Genomic DNA, 20,341 nt, shown 5'->3' on the forward strand with positions numbered 1-20,341 from the left:
ACTAGATGCAATTGCATTATTTCTTGAGTTACATGGTGAGACAGAAATGTGCTCAGCGTGGCAATGACTTTGTGGCCAGGTCTACATTAACTACTCATTCTGAGAAACCAGTTCTTGTGGCTGGGAGCCTCCTGTAGTAGCATTTTCTTGTCCTGGTGTGCTCCTGCTGAGAAGGGAGGTGAGGGAGGAGGAGGAGGAGACTGCAGCAGAAAAAGAAAAGATTCTGAAATGGGTGCGGGGGAGGGTATGTGTGTGTGGAGAAAGGCAGAGAGAGGGGGTGGGGATGAGAACTGAATTCTTCATTATTCAGCCTAAGGATGCTTTAGATGGAATCTGAAAAATTTGTGAGGATGAATTTGCACTCTTTAAAACACGTGGCCTCAAGTTCTGTCTCATCTTGAGCTTTGGCTAGGGGTGATGCTCTGCTCTGTGAAATCAGAAAAACACTCTCCTTTCTTGTCACTTCTAGGCTAGGGTATAAGAAATGCCCAAAGGAGGATGGAAAAGTGGAAGGAGGTTCTCTAAGTGAATGAGGTGGCTACAAAGTTATTCGCTATCGCCCCAAATTGTTTCCATGACTCCCTGGCGGAAGCAAGAGAGAACGACTGCAATAAGATCAGGCCCAGCACGGGTTTTTTGGAGGGATGGAAGGCGCTAACCAGCCCAACACAAATTGCCTCCTTCTCTGAACTTCGGGAGCATGTGTTGCCTTTGGCTCAGGTCCCAGCGCAGCCTCTGGACTACAGCCCAACCAGGGCCCGTCCTCATCAGCCCCCTCTCCCTCCTACCTCCAGGTTGGTGCAGTCATGAAGCTGGGCTCTTGCTGCAATCCTAGCCTAGCATCTGCCACGTTTCCCAAGTCTCCTTCCAGGACTGACCTGCTTGCCATCCCCTGCAGACCTTAGCCCATTTGCTCCAGTCTTGATATTCGGCTTATTTATTTATTTTTTTTTTAATACAGACAAGGTCTTGTTTTGTTGCCCATGCTGGTCTCGAACTCCTGGGCTCAAGCAATTCTCTTGTGCCCGCCTCCCAACGTGCTGGGATTATAGGCGTGAGCCACTGTTCCCGGCCCCAGCTCATTTTTAAGGAGGCCAGTACTTGGATTTTCTAGGTCTATACCTTGGCCCTCTTTGTTTCTCCAGCTCCCATGGTCCAGAGGCTAGGGCATGAGAAACCACCTTGCCAGCACCCGACCTACTCCTATTTCATTCTCAGGACAAACAGCAATCTAACCACTGATGGGGAAAACAGCAGAGATGTTAAAAGGGTTCAAGATTCTGTGACTCAGAAAGAGACGACTTGCGGTGACTTAGTTTTTCTGAGGACTCATCAGGCCAGGGTTTAGCTATGTCTTCTCCCTGCCCATGGAGGAATGTCCTAGAGATGGCCCTGCAACAGAGGGGTTGGTTCAGAGAAAGAGGGACCCTGTTGGCTGCCAAGAGGATGAAATTCTGCTTTGGCTCATGGGTAAAGGGAAAGGAATCTGTCCCTAAAAATGTTCTCCAAACTTCTGCCATCTGTCCTGTGTGGCCCTGGCATTTCCTCCTTGCCAGCTCTGGGACCTGGGACTACTCCCTCTGGCTGTCCCATGCTGTGCCTCTCACTGCTTATTCCCTCTGGAATCAGCTCAGGCTTTGTCTGATGTTAAGGGCTCTTTGCCTGGCTGTTGGGGAAGAGCAGCCTCTGTGGCCCAGGAATGTCATCGCATGGAACATTGTTCTCTAAGAACTTAACTTACTTTCAGGAAAGCGTTTGAAATGGGAGAAATTGACTATCTCCCCCAACTCCCTGTCCTGAGACCCCTACATCCTTACCAATTGTAGCTCCATGGAGAGGAGAGGAAAGAAGAATTGACAGAAGTAAATGACCATCATAACCCGCAAAAACACACCCAAGGCCTAATTCCAAAGCCCTTCTCTGCTCACTGTATCAGGCTCTCTCCAGCAGTACTGAGTCCTCTCTCAGGGGGGCTATCCTTCTCACCCCTGGGGATATTGTTCAGAAGCACATATGTGCCTGATGCGGTTGGGGCTTCCTCTTTGAAGAAAAAGGATTAAGTTGGTATGGGGGGAAGCAGAAAGCTCTTTGAGTTCCAGTACTCCAGCCCCAGCCCCAAAAGGACCCTACCCTGCTGTTCCCAGGGTGATCACCCCAATATGACCATTTCCGCCTAGATGGGAGGCTGGAGAACTCTCTCTTCTGTAAAGCAAGAACTCTGAAAATGCCCGGACACCAAGTTCCCCGAGTATTTCTCCCAAACCCCAGGAAAGAAAACTGTGGTGCCCACCTCAGCCTCCCAAAGTGCTAGGATTACAGGCATGAGCCACTGTGCCTGGCCTTGAGCTGAGTATTGAACAATAAAATTCCAACTTCACCTTGGCCTGTAAGTCTTCCTATCCTCCTTCACGCCCTCTCCAGCCCATTCGCTCCGAACATACTCAACCTCATGTTTCTCCAACCCACTCAACTGGTTCCTGCCTCAGGTCTTTGCAAATACCTGCGCCTCCTTCTAAAATGCTCTTCCTCATATCTGTTCCTGTCTGGCCCATCACCTTTCAGGTCCCAGCTCAAATGTCATCTCTTCCAAGAGGGTTTTCCCATTTGTCCCTACTCATGCAGCTTCCCCTCCCCCATCACTCTCTGTCCCATTGCTATGTTTTTGTTTTGTCAGAGCACCTATGACTACTGGAAACTACCTTTTATTTATGTATTTGCTTACTAGATGACAGTGTCCCTCCACTGTTCCCTCCTCCATTGCTCCATGAGATGAGACCCTTCTCCTGTTGATTGCTGTTTCCCCAGTGCCCAGAAAGATACCTGGCTCACAGTAAAGGTGTGTAGTCCATATTTGTTGATATGATGGGTCATTATTACGATCTGGAGGCCAGAGCCAGAGACCCCACTGGGGTGGAAGAGGGAAAGAGGACACTTGGCCCCACCTTTTTCACTATCCTTCAGAGGCCTCCCAAAGCTAAGTGGATAAAGTCCAAATGTGTCATCCTGACATGCAAAGCCCCAGTCTATCTACCTTCCTAGGTTTATTTCCTGCCAGCCCCCTCTGGTCCTCCATTGAATGTGCCAGCCTCTCCAAACTGCTAAATGGTCCTCATGGTTCAAAGTTCTTTCACATGTATTCTTTGCACATGTTCCTGCTGGAAAGCCATTAGTTTATGCAATTAGCAGTTATGGTATCTCCTTTTGGAGTGACTGTGAGGATTAAAGGTTGTAGTACAGAATTAGCTCCTAGCACAGTGTCTAGCCAGAAGTCAGTCCGTGCTGCGTGTTGGTTAGCAGCCCTCCCTTCCTCTCTGCAGGGACTGCAGCAGCACAGGGGGCGCCTCCTCTGTGGAGCTTAGACCTAGCACTTCATTTGTGGTCTCCACAGTTAGAGACCTGTTAGGGGGTCCGTTTCCCTAAGCTGTCTCCCTGGGCAGAGACATCTGTATCTCCTTTGTGCTCACCATGATGGCTGACATATAGTAGGTGTGAAATGTGTGTCCACTGAAAAACTGGAACCGAGGTGGGTCTGGGGCCTGTGAAGCAATGGGGTCTGGCTGGGGTGGGGGGCTTGTTCATCTTCTCGGACCCAGAACACGTATGGCTGCTGACCTCACTGAGAAAAAAAGGTCAGTGTCTGCACCCTCCTGTGGCCAGGAAACCAGGAATGGGGAGGCAGCCTCTCTTCTGCAGCCTAATCAGCCATCTGGGTACACCCAGCCGTGAAATTAGAGTCTACATCCTAAGCACCACGGCCATATCCAATTTTCCATCAATGAAATATTTAGCCTCTCTACAGCCCCGGTCTGTTCTGTGTCTGGAAGGGAGGGGCTCCTCCCTCTCCTCCCTGCAGATGCCGCCTCTCAGTTCCCTGACCAGGCCTTTTGCTACCCTACTTCTGTGCCTTTACCAATACGATGTGTGTCCCACTCCCTCAAATCAGGAATGCCTTCCTCCTCCTTGCTGACTATCCAACTCCCCTTCCCCAAGGCCCATCTCCTCCGTGAAACCTTTGCTAGAAGTGATTTTTCCTTCCCTAGACCTCTGACCTCACCTGAACAACAAACTCACACATCACAATCCCGGCTGGGTGGAATTAATTCTTAACTGGACCCATTGTCATTCAAAGGGGATGAAGACCTTTCACTCAAAATAATGGTTGAGTGCTGCTGTGGATTTTCCCTATGTAGACTGGGGTGGGGCTGGGGTGCTTAGTAGAAAGTAGGAACGGGAACTTCCAATGAAAATGCTTGAGGGGACTTTCAGGGACCTCTGCCGGTCCTGAGCCCCTAAAACAAGGACCTTGACCAAGGACCATTCTCCAGTCTTGCCCCTACTCCAGACCAAAGACCCTGAAGGAGCAGAGCAGGACAGGGGAATGTTTGGGGTCAACTATGCAGTATTGTCCAGCCACAATGTGTTGCCTCCCAGATGCACAGTGACTGCTGTTCAATGTGGTGAGTTTGGGTATGTTGTGAGGTTGCCAAGTAACACAAAGCAATGAGCTGAGGGCAGCACACAGGCTGATTTCTGGGAAGAAAGGGCATCAGCATGGGGCCCTTTGGCCAATTCTGTATAATCAGAGAAGTAGGGCCTTGCTTCATGCTTCTTGAAGTTAGGTGTAAATAAGATACGATATTGGATGTAAATAAGATCAAGTCTGGCTGGGCGCAGTGGCTCATGCCTGCAATCCCAGCACATTGGGAGGCCAAGGCGGGCGGATCACTTCAGATCAGGAGTTCGAGACCAGCCTGGCCAACATAGTGAAACCCTGTCTCTATCAAAAATATAAAAAATTAGCCGGGCATGATGGCATGTGCCTGTAATCCCAGCTACTTGGGAGGCTGAGGCAGGACAATCTCTTGAACCTGGAAGGCGGAGGTTGCAGTGAGCTGAGATCATGCCACTGCACTCCAGCCTGAGTGACAGAGCTAGAGTCCATATATATATATATAAAAACAAGATCAAGTCTAATTTTTATACACATTATTCAAATGATTTTGACCAAATGGTTCATACAAGGCAACACTGTCTGGCCCATCACCAGCAGGGTGGTGTTGTGTGGACAACGGGCATGGGACCTAGATTTGGAGTTAGGCAGATGGGGCTTTGCATCTGGGCTCTGCTATTTACTCAGCTGAGTTGACCACAGGCCAGACCTTGACCTTCCTATACATCAGTGTATACATGCATGTTGAGTATGTGAGCACGTGTATATATAACGTGTTTAGCTCTATAAACACAGCACTTGCATTTTTCGAATATTCTTTATGTGCTAAGCACTGTGGCAGGCATTTTATTTTCATTACCCTCATTTGGTCTTCATAACAACTCTGGGAGGAAGACATTACTATCCCCATTTTGCAGTTGAGCAAACAGAAGTTTAATAGAGAGGTTAAGTAACTTGTCATAAGACACATTTATTAATGGGTAGATTTATGATTCAATGTCAGGCTCCAAAGCACAGTGAGATCTTGCATTCCTGCGTAGTGGGAATAAAATATTTCCCTCCAGGGTGTCTGATGAGTAAATGAGGTAATCTGTATGAAAGAGTCTTGTAAACTGTAAAGCACTATTTTCCAAAGGCGAAGCCTCAGTTCTTGCCCTCAAGGACTTTATAATTTGACTATATTGATTAATAAGAGTTGCATAGTGCTTAGTTAAATGTAACCAAGTGTCAAAATGTAAGCGTGCACCTCAGCCTACTGATCCAATGTAGCATCGCCACTAACAGGACACACAGACGTGGTGCACCGCCTGGTGCGATGGGATGCCACGGGAAGGCACAGCCTCACCTTCACAGCATGTTCGTGTCCAAATGTATTTGACCTGAATCGAATCAGACAAATACAGATTGTGAGACATTTTACAAGACAACTTATACCTAGGCTCTTCAAAAATGTCAATGTCATGAAAAACAAGCAACTAACAAAGGCAGGGGGATTGTTCTAGATTAGAGGAAACTAAAGAAACACGGTTTAAAATCTTCATTGTATACCAGATTGTTTTTTTCTTAAAGTCATATCCCAGTGACTCAGGAGGCTGAGGCGTTCAAGAGGAGTTCGAGACCAACGTGGTACCACAGTGAGATTCCATCTCTAGAATAATTTTTGAATTAGCCAGATATGACAGTGTGTGCCTTTATCCCAGCTACTCGGGAGACTGAGGTGGGAGGATAGCCTGAGGCTGGGAGTGTGAGGCCGCGGTGAGCTGTGATAGTGCCACTGCTCTTCAGACTGGACAACAGAGTGAGCCCCTGTCTCTAAAAATAAATTAGTAAGCCATAAAGGGTATTTTGGGAGAATTGGGGACATCTAAATATATTTATTACATTAGTTAATATTACTGTATGAGTGTCAAATTTATTGGATGTGATGAAATTGTGGTTATAAGAGAAATTATAACAGGAATGCCCTTGTTCTTTTTTTTTTTTTTTTTTGAGACAGGATCTCACTCTGTCATCCAGGCTGGAGTGCAGCGATGTAATTATAGCTCACTGCAATCTCCAGCTCCTGGGCTCAAGCAATCCTCCCCACTCAGCCTCTCCGGTAGCTGGCACTACAGGCAAGTGCCACCAAGCTCAGCTAATTAAAAAAATTTTTTTTAGTAGAGATGAGGTCTCACTATGGTGCCCAAGCTGGTCTCAAACTTCTGGCCACAAGTGTTCCTCCCACCTCAGCCTCCCAAAGTGCTGGGATTACAGGTGTGGGCCACCACAACTGGCCTGTCCTAGTTCTTGAGTGTCATGATATCTTTGACTTCCAAATGCTTTAGTAAATGCATATATATGTATATGTGAATATATTTTTATATTCACATACTATATATTTTTATATTCACATATACATATATACATATATATGGAGAGAGAGAGAGAAAGAAAGAAAGCAAACGGCAAAATGTTAACCCTTGGTGAATTTAGGTAAAGGATTTACTGGTTTTCCACTATTATCCTTTTAACTTTTTTCTAGGTTTAAAAATTTCCAATAAAAATGGAGAAGTTTAACAGAGTTTAACAGAGACAGCAAGTAACTTGCCACAAAACACATTTATTAAAGGGCACATCTGGGATGCAACGTCTGTATCAGTGCTAAGGGGCAATAGCTATTATTTAAAAATGGCTATTTAAACCTTCCTCTAGGGTTAAAGGAACCTAGAGCTGGCCAGGCGTGGTGGCTAATGCCTGTAATCCCAACACTTTGGGAGGCTGAGGTGGGCAGATCACTTGAAGTTAAGAGTTTGAAACCAGCCTGGCCAACATGGTAAAACCCCGTCTTTACTAAAAATATAAAAATGAGCCTGGCATGGTGGTGCATGCCTGTAATCCCAGCTACTCGGGAGGCTAAGGCAGGAGAATCGCTTGAACCTGGGTGGCGGAGGTTGCAGTGAGCCAAGATCACACCAGTGCGCTCCATCCCAGATAACAGAGCAAGACTCCATCTCAAAAATAAAATAAAAATAAAGGAACCTACAGCTGAACACTTTTATCATATAAAAAAATCTTCACCGAACTTACTTGTTTGCTACACTTTTAATAAGTAGGAAAATGCAACAGAGGCCCCCACGTGGTCCCAGGGTATGAGGCACTTTCTCGACTCTTCTAAAGGAATGACTCTAATTGTTTTTCATCAGGGCTGCTTTCCCTTTGGCTACAGCATAGTCAAAATAATTCCTGCCCAGTCTCTGGGTTACTAGGAGACAAAGCTTAACATCCTTGCCAAGAGTGGTGAAACCTCTGTGGCCCTGGAGTTTCCATGGTGCAAACAAAGTGCTGGCTGTACCCACAGGCCACGCCAGCCGCACAGGAGGGACAAAGATGCAAGACCTAGCAAACGTATGGGGGCCACCATCAGTCATCTAGAGTGCTTGTTTAAAATGTCCCATCCCTATGAAGGCTGAGTTCTGGGAACCTTCTTTTTGTTTTTTGAGACAGAGTCTTGCTCTGTTGCCCAGACTGCAGTACAATGGCATGATCTCGACTCACTGCAACCTCTGCCTCCTGAGTTCAAGTGATTCTCCTGCCTCAGCTTCCCAAGTAGCTGGGATTACAGGCAGCCACCACCACACTTGGTGAATCTTTTTTGTATTTATATTTATATTTATTTATTCATTTTTTTGAGATGGAGTCTCAAGACTCAAAAAACGTCTCACTCTGTTGCCCAGGGTGGAGTATAGTGGCACTCTCTCAGCTCACTGCAATCTCTGCCTCACAGGTTCAAGCGATTCTTATGCCTCAGCCTCCCAAGTAGCTGGGATTTATAGGCGTGTGCCACCATGTTTGGCTAATTTTTGTGTTTTTAGTAGAGATGGGGTTTCATCATGTTGGTCAGGCTGGTCTTGAACTCCTGACCTCAAGTGGTCTGCCCACCTTGGCTTCCCAAAGTGCTGGGATTGGCCGGGCACAGTGGCTCACGCCTGTAATCCCAGCACTTTGGGAGGCCAAGGAGGGTGGATTACCTGAGGTCGGGAGTTCGAGACCAGCCTGACTAACATGGAGAAACCCATCTATACTACAAATACAAAATTAGCCGGGCATGGTGGCACATGCCTGTAATCCCAGCTACTTGGGAGGCTGAGGCAGGAGAATCGCTTGAACCTGGGAGGCAGAGGTTGCGGTGAGCCGAGATTGTGCCACTGCACTCCAACCTGGGTGACAAGAGTGAAACTCTGTCTCAAAAAAAAAAAAAAAAAAAAAAAAAAAACACCAAAGTACTGGGATTATAGGTGTGAGCCACTGCTCCCAGTTGGGAACCTTCATTTTAACCAGCATTCCTCTGTAGCACACTACAGTTTTGGAACCAACAGTCTAGACTAAAATCCTAATTCCTAAATCTAGCATTCAAGGTCTTGCAAAGTTTGGCTTTCCTTACTTCTCAACAAGTACCTTCCCCTCCAACCAGGCTGAAGGTTCCTTGATGTGCCTTCCAGCCTGTGTCTGCTCAGGCCTGCCCTTCACTGGCATCTTTCCTATCTCTCCTTAATCCATGTGATGCCAACTCAGCTTCAAGACCTAATTCAAGTCCCACCTGCTCCCAGCAGCCTTTCTGATCACCCCAGCCTCCCTCCCAGGGGTTCCCTCCTTCTCTTGATTTCACTCGACATTAAATTGGTGGTACTCAGTTTAATCTTTATGATATACTATTCATTGTGGTTTTTCACTTGCTTTGATTGAGTTAATGGCATCCTCCTGCAACCTGTGACATTCTCTAGGGCAGGAATCACATGCTTCTCTCTTGCACCCTCCTTAATACCAAGGACAATATTAAAGTCCCAGGTAGATCCTGAGAACCAGTTTGCTAATAACTGAATAGAGGAACAGATGGGAGACAAATCGATTTAAAAAAGGCAGGAGGGAAGGAGAAGAAGAAGATTGGCCATGGCTGTGCGTGCAGGGCATGGGATATTTTGGTTGAGGCTGGGATCCTAGGCTCAGTGGATGGGTGGAGTTTGGGTGACCCCCCCCCCCCCCGCCACCATAATTATTTGCATTTGGGGCTTGGCTGCTTCAGGGTCTCTGCCCCCACATAACAATTTGCATCCATAAATTTACATAGAAGTGAAGGAGCTTCCTGAGAGAAGAGACAGGCCTCTGTCGCCTCTCCATATTCTTCCCTTAGCATTCAAAGTCATGTATGGTGAACATGGGGATAGAGGTGCAGGCGGTAGAGCAGGATGTAGGGTCATATGGCTGCACCCCGGAAGGATGAAGCTTAAGGGAGGATGGGAATGTCTGGACTCCTTCCTGAGGCTCTCAGTGACTTTAGTCCCACAACTCCATGGTGGCCTATCTACCCCAGATCCTCCCACCACAGACATCTGCCCACCTATGCTTGAAGCAGTTGAGACCAGCAAGAAGGGCTGTGTGGAGAGGGGACGCCATGGATATTTTCTCATAAATGTAAATGGGACATCCCTTGTAGGCTCAGGAAGATGAAGCTGCCACATTCATGCTGTTCCCAGATCCCTTAATGCAGTTCCCTCTGCCTGGAGTGTCCTCTCCTCTGTCGGCTGCCTGGTAAATTTTTGGGGATGGCCTGGCTGGACTCCCCAAGGCAGACTAAATTCTGCTTCCTGTTCTCATAGTCCTGCTTGGAGGCCTCTGTGAACAGTTCAGACTCCGCAGTAAAATGGGAACCATGACCACTCTCAGGGTGGTAAAGAGAAAACAAGATAATACAAGGCAAAACAAAGGGCTTGGAATTACTTCTTTACTCCTATCTCCCCCATTTCGCTGATAAGGCTGGTGATGCTGGGTGGGAGCTGCTGCTGGGTGGCAGCACCCCGAGCAGAGGAGGCTCCCAGCCCTTGGGATGCTTCTTGGCCCTGAGCTGCCTGTCCTCGCTCAAAGGAAGTACCTAACCTTAACATCCACAGGAGAAAACCCAAGGCAGCAGATGGAAGAAGAGCTACCAAGATAGCAGTCATTGGAGGAACAAGGAAAGGTCAGTGACCTGTGAATTATAAGCACAGTCTGGACACAAAGAGCCAGAAACCACAGTGGGCTCCTAATGGAGGAAAAGTGAAAGAAAAATCAATGGTGTGGGGAAGTTTCTCCTCCCATCTTTCAAATGGCTGCAGGAGGAGGAGGGGGAGGAAGAGCTCTGAGCTGGGAATATATTAGCTGCCTGATCTCCATCCTGTTACCAAGGGAGTGGAGTCCTGGTCCCCGGAGGCCTCTCAGGAGATGGTAGATAATTACATATGGGTCTCTGGTTTGGTACAGCTCAGTCTCAAGGCAAGGGATAGAATATATGACCCCTTCAAGCTTCTCTTATCTGTACCGGAGCAGATTACCACGAGACAAAGAGAATTCAAGAGGCTGTCACATAATTATTTGTGTTGTATGCTTCCTTAAGCTTTTGAGAAATCTCAGAACAAAATCTTCAGTGCTCAAGACCAGAATGAATTTGGTGATTTCACAACCCACCCCCTCCCATCTTTTATTTAAAATAATTTTTAAAACTCCAATCTCCTGAAATCCTTAAGATAGAAGACGCTTTAGAGTCAACAAGAATAGATCTTTTGCTTCCATTGGAAATGTCTGCATTTCTCTCCGGTTAAAGGAGGGTGGGATATATTGGAATATTAATGAGGAACATTTAGATGAGTCTCTTAATTTGAAAAGAATACGAGAATTAATGCTTGAGTTTAATTGGAGCCTGAATCATCACAGATAGATTTTTACCCTCTTCTCCTTAATCAATTTCACCCTAATTAATTCTTCTGTGGCTAAGTCTTGTTAGATAGTCTGATGATTATTTCCACAATCAAGAGACTGTATATTCATGCATTTTTAATAAGGAACAACTGCATCCTTTTTCATAAGTGATCCTGCTGGTTGGCGGCTGCAGCCGCTAAAATAATTATAGAGCAGATTACTTACTTTTAAAGCATTGTTTGCTGTCATATTCATCCTAGGTGACAATTTGGAAGAGCTCCGGAGGCTGTTGTAATCGTGCAGAGGAGCTGGGTATTTAATGTAGCAATTTTCAAAGTCAAGTGCTGTTTATTCGTAGGTCATTGCCTTTTTTTTTTTTTTTTCCTAAATAAACACAGGGGTAATTTGGTCTTGCTGATTGATGAAATCATGTACTAAAGACTGGAAGGCCATTCTAATCATATGCTCAGTTTAAAACCTTGACTCTTGGAAGGACCTACTTCTGAAGGCTGACTGGCACCTTCTGCCTCCATCTGTGACTGGCTCATATATGGTTGTACATGTCTGATTATTACTTATGTAGTGGGGTGCTCTCATGTCAGACTCTGAAACCCTTGCAAGCTTGAAGGCTTGAAGCAAGGTACACAGCAATTCCAAAGCTTCAGCTGTTTATTGTTTAGCAAGAGGAAGCAGGAAAATCCACCTAAGGGAAAAGACTGCTTTTTGTTTTGGGAAAAACAGTGGACTTTTTCGTTATGCAGAGGAAATCCTCAGAGCTGATTCTGGAATGGACAGGTTGAGACAAGAGGAAATAAATGGCTATGTAAGCTAATATAAATGACTGTCCTGTGGTTAGTGGCAGACAGAGCTACCCCAGCCACCCAGGAAGAGGGGAGACTTCCTCTTACCTGGGGAAAACAGAAAGTTGGGACCTGGACTCCAGATAGGAGAGATCTGGCTGAAGGCCTTCCTCTCTGTGGAGTTAAGTGAGCTCTGCCATCAGATGGCAGGCCTGGCAGGCCTGGAGGGAAAAGGCAAGCAGGGCACCCCGGGCCATGGGCCAGTGGACTCCAAGAGAGTTCATAGGCAACCTCCAACTTAACTGTTTGTTTTTTTTTTTTCCCTGTAATTATAACTCTTTTGCCAGCCCCAATAACTTCAGCCTTGAAGGTATTAACCTTACAATCTTGGGAAAATAAGAGATCCTGTATCTATGCTTGGAACAGAGTATGAAGAAAGGGAGTGTGATCTTCCCTGAGCCCACCACCCACCATCACCACCCAAAGCCTGCTCAAGAAAGCACTGTGGTCCTAGAGCCCATGTGAGGGGCCAAACATTGACCTTGGGAAGGAGGATACTCATGGGATCCATACAGAGGCAGAGGCTCAGGCTAAAGCCCAGCTCATGTGGACAGGTGCGGAAGTGGACTGAGACAAACTTCCTTCCCCATCTTCTGGAGAGAGACCTTCAAAAGGAGAGACTACAACTTGCAAAGCACACAGGCATGGGTTATTGGCTAGCAGCCATCTGGGCTGCCCTTAATAGACATTGCAGTTGGCCAGAAAACTCAGAGGTTATCCTGTCCCCCACCCCCTCCTTGCTCTCCACACCAGCTGTGAAGGGAAAGAGCCCAACTGTAGCAACTGCCAGCTCATTTCCCAGGAACGCCACCTCCAGCTGCTCTGTAGAACCCAGGGCCACTAACTAGTGGCCTCATTGAACCCTAGGTCATTATGCTGACCCTTACTGCAGATGAGGACACTGAACATTTCTGGTGCCGTTACTCTCTATAGTGAAATGGGTAAAAAGCAGCATCCTTAAGACCACTAAAGGAGTTGCAAAGATTGTAAGGGCAAGACCTGAGCAAGTGTTTGGCCATACAGTAAATATGTGGCAAGCTGCCTGGGTGTCCAGAGCCAGCCCCCCAGCCCCTGTTTCACTGATAGGAAACCTAGGCCCGGAGAGGTAACTGTTCAAGGTCTATTGATCAGTGACAAGTTCAGACCTTGTGTCCCACGTTCCACAACTCCCAATCCAATATTCTTTCTGGATAGCCCTTCCCTTGACTCAATTTCTGTTTAGCTAGAGAAAAAGGACATCCTGCCAGCTTGCCATGTATTTACTGTGTGGCCAAACATTTGTTCAGATCTTGGCCTTCCAATCTCCTCAATTCCTTCAATAGTCTTCAAAACATCTCTTTGGAGCATTTTATTATACATAGCAACTGCACTAGAATTTTTTAGCTTCCTCATCTGTAACATGGAGATAATAATAGCAGTTATAGCACTGAAATAATTCATGTAAAGAACTTAGAACAGTATGTTCTTTCAAGCATATAGTAAGTGCTTGAGAAATATTTCCTCAGAAAAGGGGGTATGTGAACCCAAATCACTATCATCACTTATGAAAGGCTCAAACAAAAGGTAATGCACAAAGGAGGCTGGAATCCAATGGCAGTCGAATCAGAGTGGGGTGTTCCTTGGGGGAGACATTTTGATCTCTAATATTGTATCAGTCAGTAAGTGGTCCCAGAAGCTAGGAGAGGAGCAGCAAGACTCTTATAGCCTTTGGGTCACCTGCCCTGACCAAACCTTGATGCATGATCCAGCCCTGAGGCTGGGATACTACAGGAGATGGGGAGAGCAGCTGGGTGATTCACTTATAAATTCATATAAACCGCCCTCCATGGGCTGTTCTGGACTGACTTATCACGTTTAGTTCTGCAGCTTCCATCCTGAGTTTTGTGGCTGAGGAGTCTCAGTCAGCCTGGAGGACCCCAGGAAGGTCAAGGTATAGTACTGGTGGGAGGAAAACCTCCATTTCCTCAGAATACCAGGAAACTCTTGGACTACATGTAGGAACCAATTTCATTTTTATTCCTTTATTCTTTGTCCTCCTTTCCTTCATTTTCTCCATTCCCCTAATATTTTTAAGTCCCTCACCCACATCCTGACCACAGCAGTTACTATAAAAAATAAAATCTGACTAAAGGGAAGGGGATGGTTGATGAAGCCATCTCCATGGGCTGCTGTTCTATATGTGTAAGACTCATCTCCCTTAGTAGAGGGGAAGTCCTTAGAACAGAGGCTATATTTTGCATTCCACAGGGGATCTGTTACCTCAATTTGTTTTTGGAAAGTAGTAAGTACTTATGGAGTAAAGTTAAATGTTCTAGTATAGAATTTTATTTTTAGGGAGAAGTCCTGCATGCTAATGTGACACTATTCCCTTTTGGACAGATGGGGAAATTTAGGCTTCCAGTAATTTAGAGGACTGGTACACACTCATAATCAGGGTTGGCCCGCCAGTCCTCTGCGTACTTCAGGGCCCTTATCTCCCAAGCGGCCTCTAAAACATGCCTAAAACATGTTTACTTTTTTAACTTTTTAAAACAGGGTCCCCCTCTGTCGCCCAGGCTGGAGTGCAGTGGCACCACCATGGCTTGCTGCAGCCTTAACCTCTTGGGCTCAGGTGATCCTCCCGCCCCAGCTTCCTGAGTAGCTGGGATTCCAAGTGCATGCCACTATGCCTGGCTAATTTTTTAAATTTTTTTGTAGAGACAGGGTTTCACCATGTTGTCTAAACTGGTCTCAGACTCCTAGGTTCAAAGGATCCTCCTGACTTGGACTCCCAAAGTGCTGAAATTACAGGCATAAGCCACGGCACCTGGCCACATTTATTCCTTATGGCTTGTTTCATAAGCCCATTTTCAGGTTTGTCTGGGATTTGTACTCACACTAGATCCTAAGGACACAGCTATAAGGTAAGATAAGTGGCATCCACAAGAAGGCCAGCTACTGAGGATATTGGGTTAAAGGCACTAAGGAAGTAAATCACTTGGTAAGTTAACTTAGAAAGGCCAAGATGTTAAACTCTGAGCCAACCAGGATTTAATTTATTTGTTATTGAGGTTAATGTCATTTTTACTGCATGCTAATAAAAGCCTGAGCTCTGTTGCCAAGATTCAAGAGAAATCTTAGTTATCATTTTTCCCTCCATTGGTAACAAAATGGAGACTGTCAAATTTGGGAAGGCTGGAAGAAAGGGGATAAAGGAGAACATGGAGAACATTTCTCCCCTCTGCTGGTCTGCAATCTGTTTCCAAGACAGGAGGAGTCATGTCATCTTCTCTCATCAATGTTGCAGCTGCCTTCCCCTTCAGAGAGTTTGCTCTGGGAACAGAGATCTCTTCCTGGGACCAGCCTGTTGCTTTGGACCATGCTACGGTTTGAATGTGTCCACTCCAAAATTCCTATTGAAACTTAATCCCCACAGTGGGTGGTATTAAGCTACCTCTGACAGCTATTGGATGTGTGACTTCAGACAAGTCACTTAACCTCTCTGGGCTTAGTTTTCCTTATCTACAAAATAAGAATGCCTGCCTTACTGACCTTATCCAGCAGCTCATAAGAGCAATGCCATGTTCATTCATTTAACAAACTCTTTTCTTTTCTTTTTTTTTTGAGATGGAGCCTCACTCTGTAACCCAGGCTGGAGTACAGTGGCGCAATCTCAGCTCACTGTAACCTCCGCTACCCAGGTTCAAGCAATTCTCCTGCCTCAGCCTCCCAAGTAGCTGGGACTACAGGCGCGAGCCACCACGCCCAGTTAATTTTTGTATTTTTAGTAGAGACAGGATTTCACCATGTTGCCCAGGCTGGTCACAAACTCCTGAGCTCAGGCAATCTGCCCACCTTGGCCTCCCAAAGTGCTAAGATTTCAGGCGTGAGCCACCACGCCTGGCCTTATTTAACAAATTAACAGAAATCTACTCAAACTAGATCCTAGGGACACAGCTGTAAATAAGACAAACTCAGTTTCTACTTTCTTTTAGCTTACACTTTGGTAGGGGGATGTAGGCAATTAAATGATCATTGAAGTAACCGTGTGTCCCAGTTATTTATTGCTGTATAAAAAATCATCTCAAAATTCAGTGACTTAAAACAATGACAGTCATTTAATGGGAATTGACTGGACCCAAGTAGGTGGTTCTTGTTCAGGGTTTCTCATGCAATGGTGGTCAGACAATGGCTGGGGCTAGAGCCAGAATCATCTCGAAGGCTTGCTCACTCGCACGTGTGGTGGTTGATGCTGGTTGTCAGCCAAAACATCTACAATGTGGTCTTTCTATGTGACTTGTGCTTTCTCCCAGCATGGAGGCTAGTTTCTAAAAGAGAGCTAGGCGGAAGTGCGTGGCATTTTTATGATCCAGCCTTGGAAGTCACATAGCTTCACTTTTGACATATTCTGTTGGCCAATGCAGTCACAAAGCCCAACCTAGGTTCGAAAAGAGGGAACATAGATCCCACCACTCGATGGGTGGAGTGCCAACATCATGGTGCAGGAAGAGCATGTAGGATGGGAAATATCATGGCAGCCATCTGCAGAAAATACAACTTGCCACACTATGCATTACATGTAAAGTGCTTAGATTAGTGCCTGGCACTTAAAAAATATTCAGCAAAGTGTTAACTATTCGCTTTTAAATGCTTTGAAGGAAAATCATATGGTTTCTGATAGTTCCTTGAAAGTCCAAAACTTTATGCAAATGTGAGGGCTTTAAAATCTATGTTTCATGGTACCTTAGTCATTTTAACTGTAAGCATCCCAACAGTAGAGACTATGACTTTTCATTGTTTCTGGATTATTTTACCCTTTGACTTAACTCCCTCTGGTTGATTATATAGGTAGGATGTTAAAGAGATGCCAAGATGCCATAGGTTAGCCTATGAGAATGAAACTAGAAAATCAACACATAATGGGTGAAGTCATGTGTATATGTGTGTATGTTATGTATTTATGTATTTTATATGTGTGTATATGTATGTTTGTACATATATATTTCAGTAACCTATTGCTGTGTAACAAGCCACTCCAATACGTAAGGACATAAAATGACAACCATTTATTTTTCAGGATTCTGTGAGTCAGGAGCTTGGCCAGGCTCAGCTAGGACATGCATCTTTGCTTCACCTCATGTCAGCTGCAGCATCTTAGAAATGCAAGACAGCCTCATTCACATCTGGCGGTGGGTGCTGGCTGTCCACTGGGTACCTTCGCTCTTTTTCAAGTGGTTTCTCATTCTCTGGGGTTTCACTCTCTCCATGTGGGCTCTCTAGCAAGTTAGCTCAGATTTCTTTATGTGGAAGCTGGTTTTCTAGAGGGTAAAAATGGAAGCTACAAGGACTCTTATGGCCCAGAAGTCCCAGAACATCACTTCTTCCACAAGTCATAGGCCAGCCAAGATTCAAGGAGAAGGAAACAGACTCTGTCTCTTCATATTTCAATGGGACGAATTGTTGCAGCCATCTTTGGAAACAATATACTACAGTACATGATAGCAGTGGACATCTGGGCCCTTACCAGGCACCAGACGCTGTTCTAACAGCTTTATATGGATGAACCCATTTAATCCTCCCAAACTCCATGAGGTGGGGTCTGTTAGTAACCCCAGTATGCAGATGAGGCAAATGAGGCAGAGAGAGTTTAAATAACTTGAGTTACACAGCTTGTTTGTGTGCTCAGAGCCCATGTTCTACGTGTCATTCCTATGCTCTATTGCTGTTCCTCTAAGAATTGACACGGCTCACAGGCTGGGGCAGAATAATCAATATAATATGAATACAGCAATTAAAACTAACTGTCTATGGAATGCCAGCTATTTTGTAGATAAGCATGATAGCTTTACGTAACTTAACTTCTTCGCCGAATCTTCATCTCCACCCCAGGGCCTTGCAAGCTAGCTCTCATCCTTATTTTGTAGATGAGAAAACACGTGCAGAGAGGTTAAACAATTTGGATATTTTACCCAAGCAAAACGTAATGGCAGCCCACTAAGTTGCATTAACTAATCTGGGGAAAGGATGTGTAGATGAAGGGACAACGGGACAGCCCCTCCAGCACTACTGTGGGGAGCAGCCTAGATCCGCAAACATCCTGGCCTTGGGCAGGGTGAGAGCTGGGCTGGTGAGAGGCCACTGCAGACCTCCATGGACCGGTCAGTACCTGAGATTAATTCCTTGCTTGCTTGGGTCCTTGTTCTGACTATATCTCATCTCCCTGCACTGGGAGCCTGCCAGGAAAAGGTGGGCAGACTCCCAGAGGCCTGGGATCCTGGGCTGCTGGGCAGTTATTTCACAAGACTGCTTGCCTGGAATGCCTTCCTCCATCCTGGCTCAAAGGCCTCAGAGAGGCCTTACCTTGGCCGAGTGTGCCCCTTCCTCACAAGCCCTACCTACCCCTGCTGCGTGGCCTTCCTGGTGCTAATCATTCTCTGCTGTTATTTACATAGATGGCCATGGTTTAATCTCCCCAACTAGAATGCATGCTCTATTAGGGTAGACACTTTTAATTATAGCTACCTAGCACATAGTAGGTATTCGGTAAATATAAGGAAAAGAGAGAGAGGAAGAGAAAGAGTGAGAAAAGGAGAGAAAGAATTAGTATTCTGGTCTACATATTAATGTTTCATGATCTTCATTAATATTAGTCTATCCCCAACAGGGAAATCTACCCTCAGCCTGTTGACCACATTAAATTCTGGAGCCTGATACAGGGTAGTCCCAGACCTAGAAGAATTCACCAAGGCATGCTATGGCCTTGGGAACCCTCTTGGGGCCCAGCTGGCCTGTTCCCTTGGTGTTACCCTCTCTTCTGCTACACATCTGCTTTCTAACATCAGCAGATTGTATTTCCTAGGAGTGGTGGTGGGTTTTCAAAACATAGATGGAGGCTCTCCTCCAACTATTTTGCCTTCTATAAAGGGGTGTTTAGTTATGTCCAGCTTCTCCGAGCCTATGTCAAAGAGTACCCAAAGTGCTGCCCAAAGAAGCCACTGGCACTGTTCTGCGGTCCATCCGCTCGAAGTCCATCTGGCCCCAGCCACTTGGCTCTCCCCTGCTTCTGCCCTTTGCCTCCAGCAGCCTCTGGCCTCTGCCGGGCTGTGAGAGCTGATCTGCAAGAGCTGATCGGAGTCTGGGTTAATGTGAGCTACTTGGGTGTGTTTATTACCCTCCCAGAAGTAGATAGTGAGTTATTATCTCTTAGTCTCCCAGGGACCATTGCTCTGTTGGAGCTGGGAGAAGAGTAACCAGATGGAAAAAGATGGATATAGTGATAACATTCCTGACAATGACAATTTTTTTTTTTTAGCACTTACCAAGTGCCAAGCACTCTGCTAAGCCCATTGTATGCAGATAATCTCATTTAATTCTCACAAAAACTCTATTAGGCATATTATTGCTATTATTCCCATCTTACAGGTGATAAAACTGAGTCACAGAGAGTGTAAGTACATTTGCCAAGGTTAGGCAACAAACATAGGATTCAAACTCCCGTTTACATCATGCTTTTTTAAATTTTAGAGATGGAGTCTGTGTTGTTAGGTTGGAGTGTAGTAGCCATTCACAGGTGTGATCATAGCACATTACAGCCTCAAGTTCCTGGGCTCCAGCAATCCTCCTGCCTCGGCCTCCCGAATAGCAGGGACTCCAGGCACTCACCACCACACTCAGCTCATGCTTCTATCACCACACCATAGCCCTTCCTCCCAATACCCCCAAGCAAGAAATAATTTCTCTCTTCCTCGCCACAAGGCAGAAGACACAGACTTGGCCTTTACTACCCATGATGCAGGCTGCCCAGCCTAAACTCTGGGATCTTCCCCAGGGTACTCACCTCATGGCAGCCTCTCCAGGGGCTGGCGTTCCTGATGGAGGGGAACCGGCAGCTCCAAGCAGAAGCCAAAAAGCCACCCCAGCCTGGCCCTCCAGACGTCCTGGAGCCCTACTAGGAGTATCTGTGATAAGCCTTTCAAGGAGTCCTTGTGGGTTCCAACACAGAGTCATTTAAATGGTTTATTGCCCCATAAACAGGGCTCTGCAAGGACGCTGCAGGCTGTGTTGATTCAAATGCTCACTATCTGTCCTTTCGGGTTTGGATTTACCTTTCCCGGCTGCGGGTACTTCCTTATTCTGGGCAGGCTGACCTTTGCCGAAGCAAAGTGGATATACTGGACTGGCAGAATGCCCTCCCACCTCCCGGGCCTGCATGGCGAGGAGCTGGAGGAATGTTCTTCCTCTCGCTTCAGCCTGAGTGAACTGGGTTTACCTAAGGGGAAGAAAGGCTCAGGGAGGTGGTGAAAGAAATCAGGAGACCTACAGAGTCCTCGCATCACCATCCTGA

General features: G+C 46.2%; 1 protein-coding gene across 45 annotated transcripts in view; it reads left to right on the forward strand.

The window, feature by feature from the left end:
- The window catches only part of CALM2 (calmodulin 2), a 1,210,617-nt gene that overhangs the window by 1,134,131 nt on the left and 56,145 nt on the right, over positions 1 to 20,341 (forward strand). The window contains exon 1 of one of the 45 annotated variants that reach the window (XM_050754945.1): positions 237 to 241. The exons of 43 other annotated variants lie outside the window; for them this stretch is intronic. The gene's annotated coding sequence lies outside the window, so the exon portion shown is untranslated. Of the gene's footprint in view, positions 1 to 236; positions 242 to 1,969; positions 1,974 to 20,341 lie in introns of those variants that run through there. One more of the 45 variants, XM_050754916.1, reaches the window with a different exon arrangement.

Source organism: Macaca thibetana, chromosome 13, assembly GCF_024542745.1.
Source record: "Macaca thibetana thibetana isolate TM-01 chromosome 13, ASM2454274v1, whole genome shotgun sequence".
Taxonomy (NCBI): Eukaryota; Metazoa; Chordata; class Mammalia; order Primates; family Cercopithecidae; genus Macaca; species Macaca thibetana.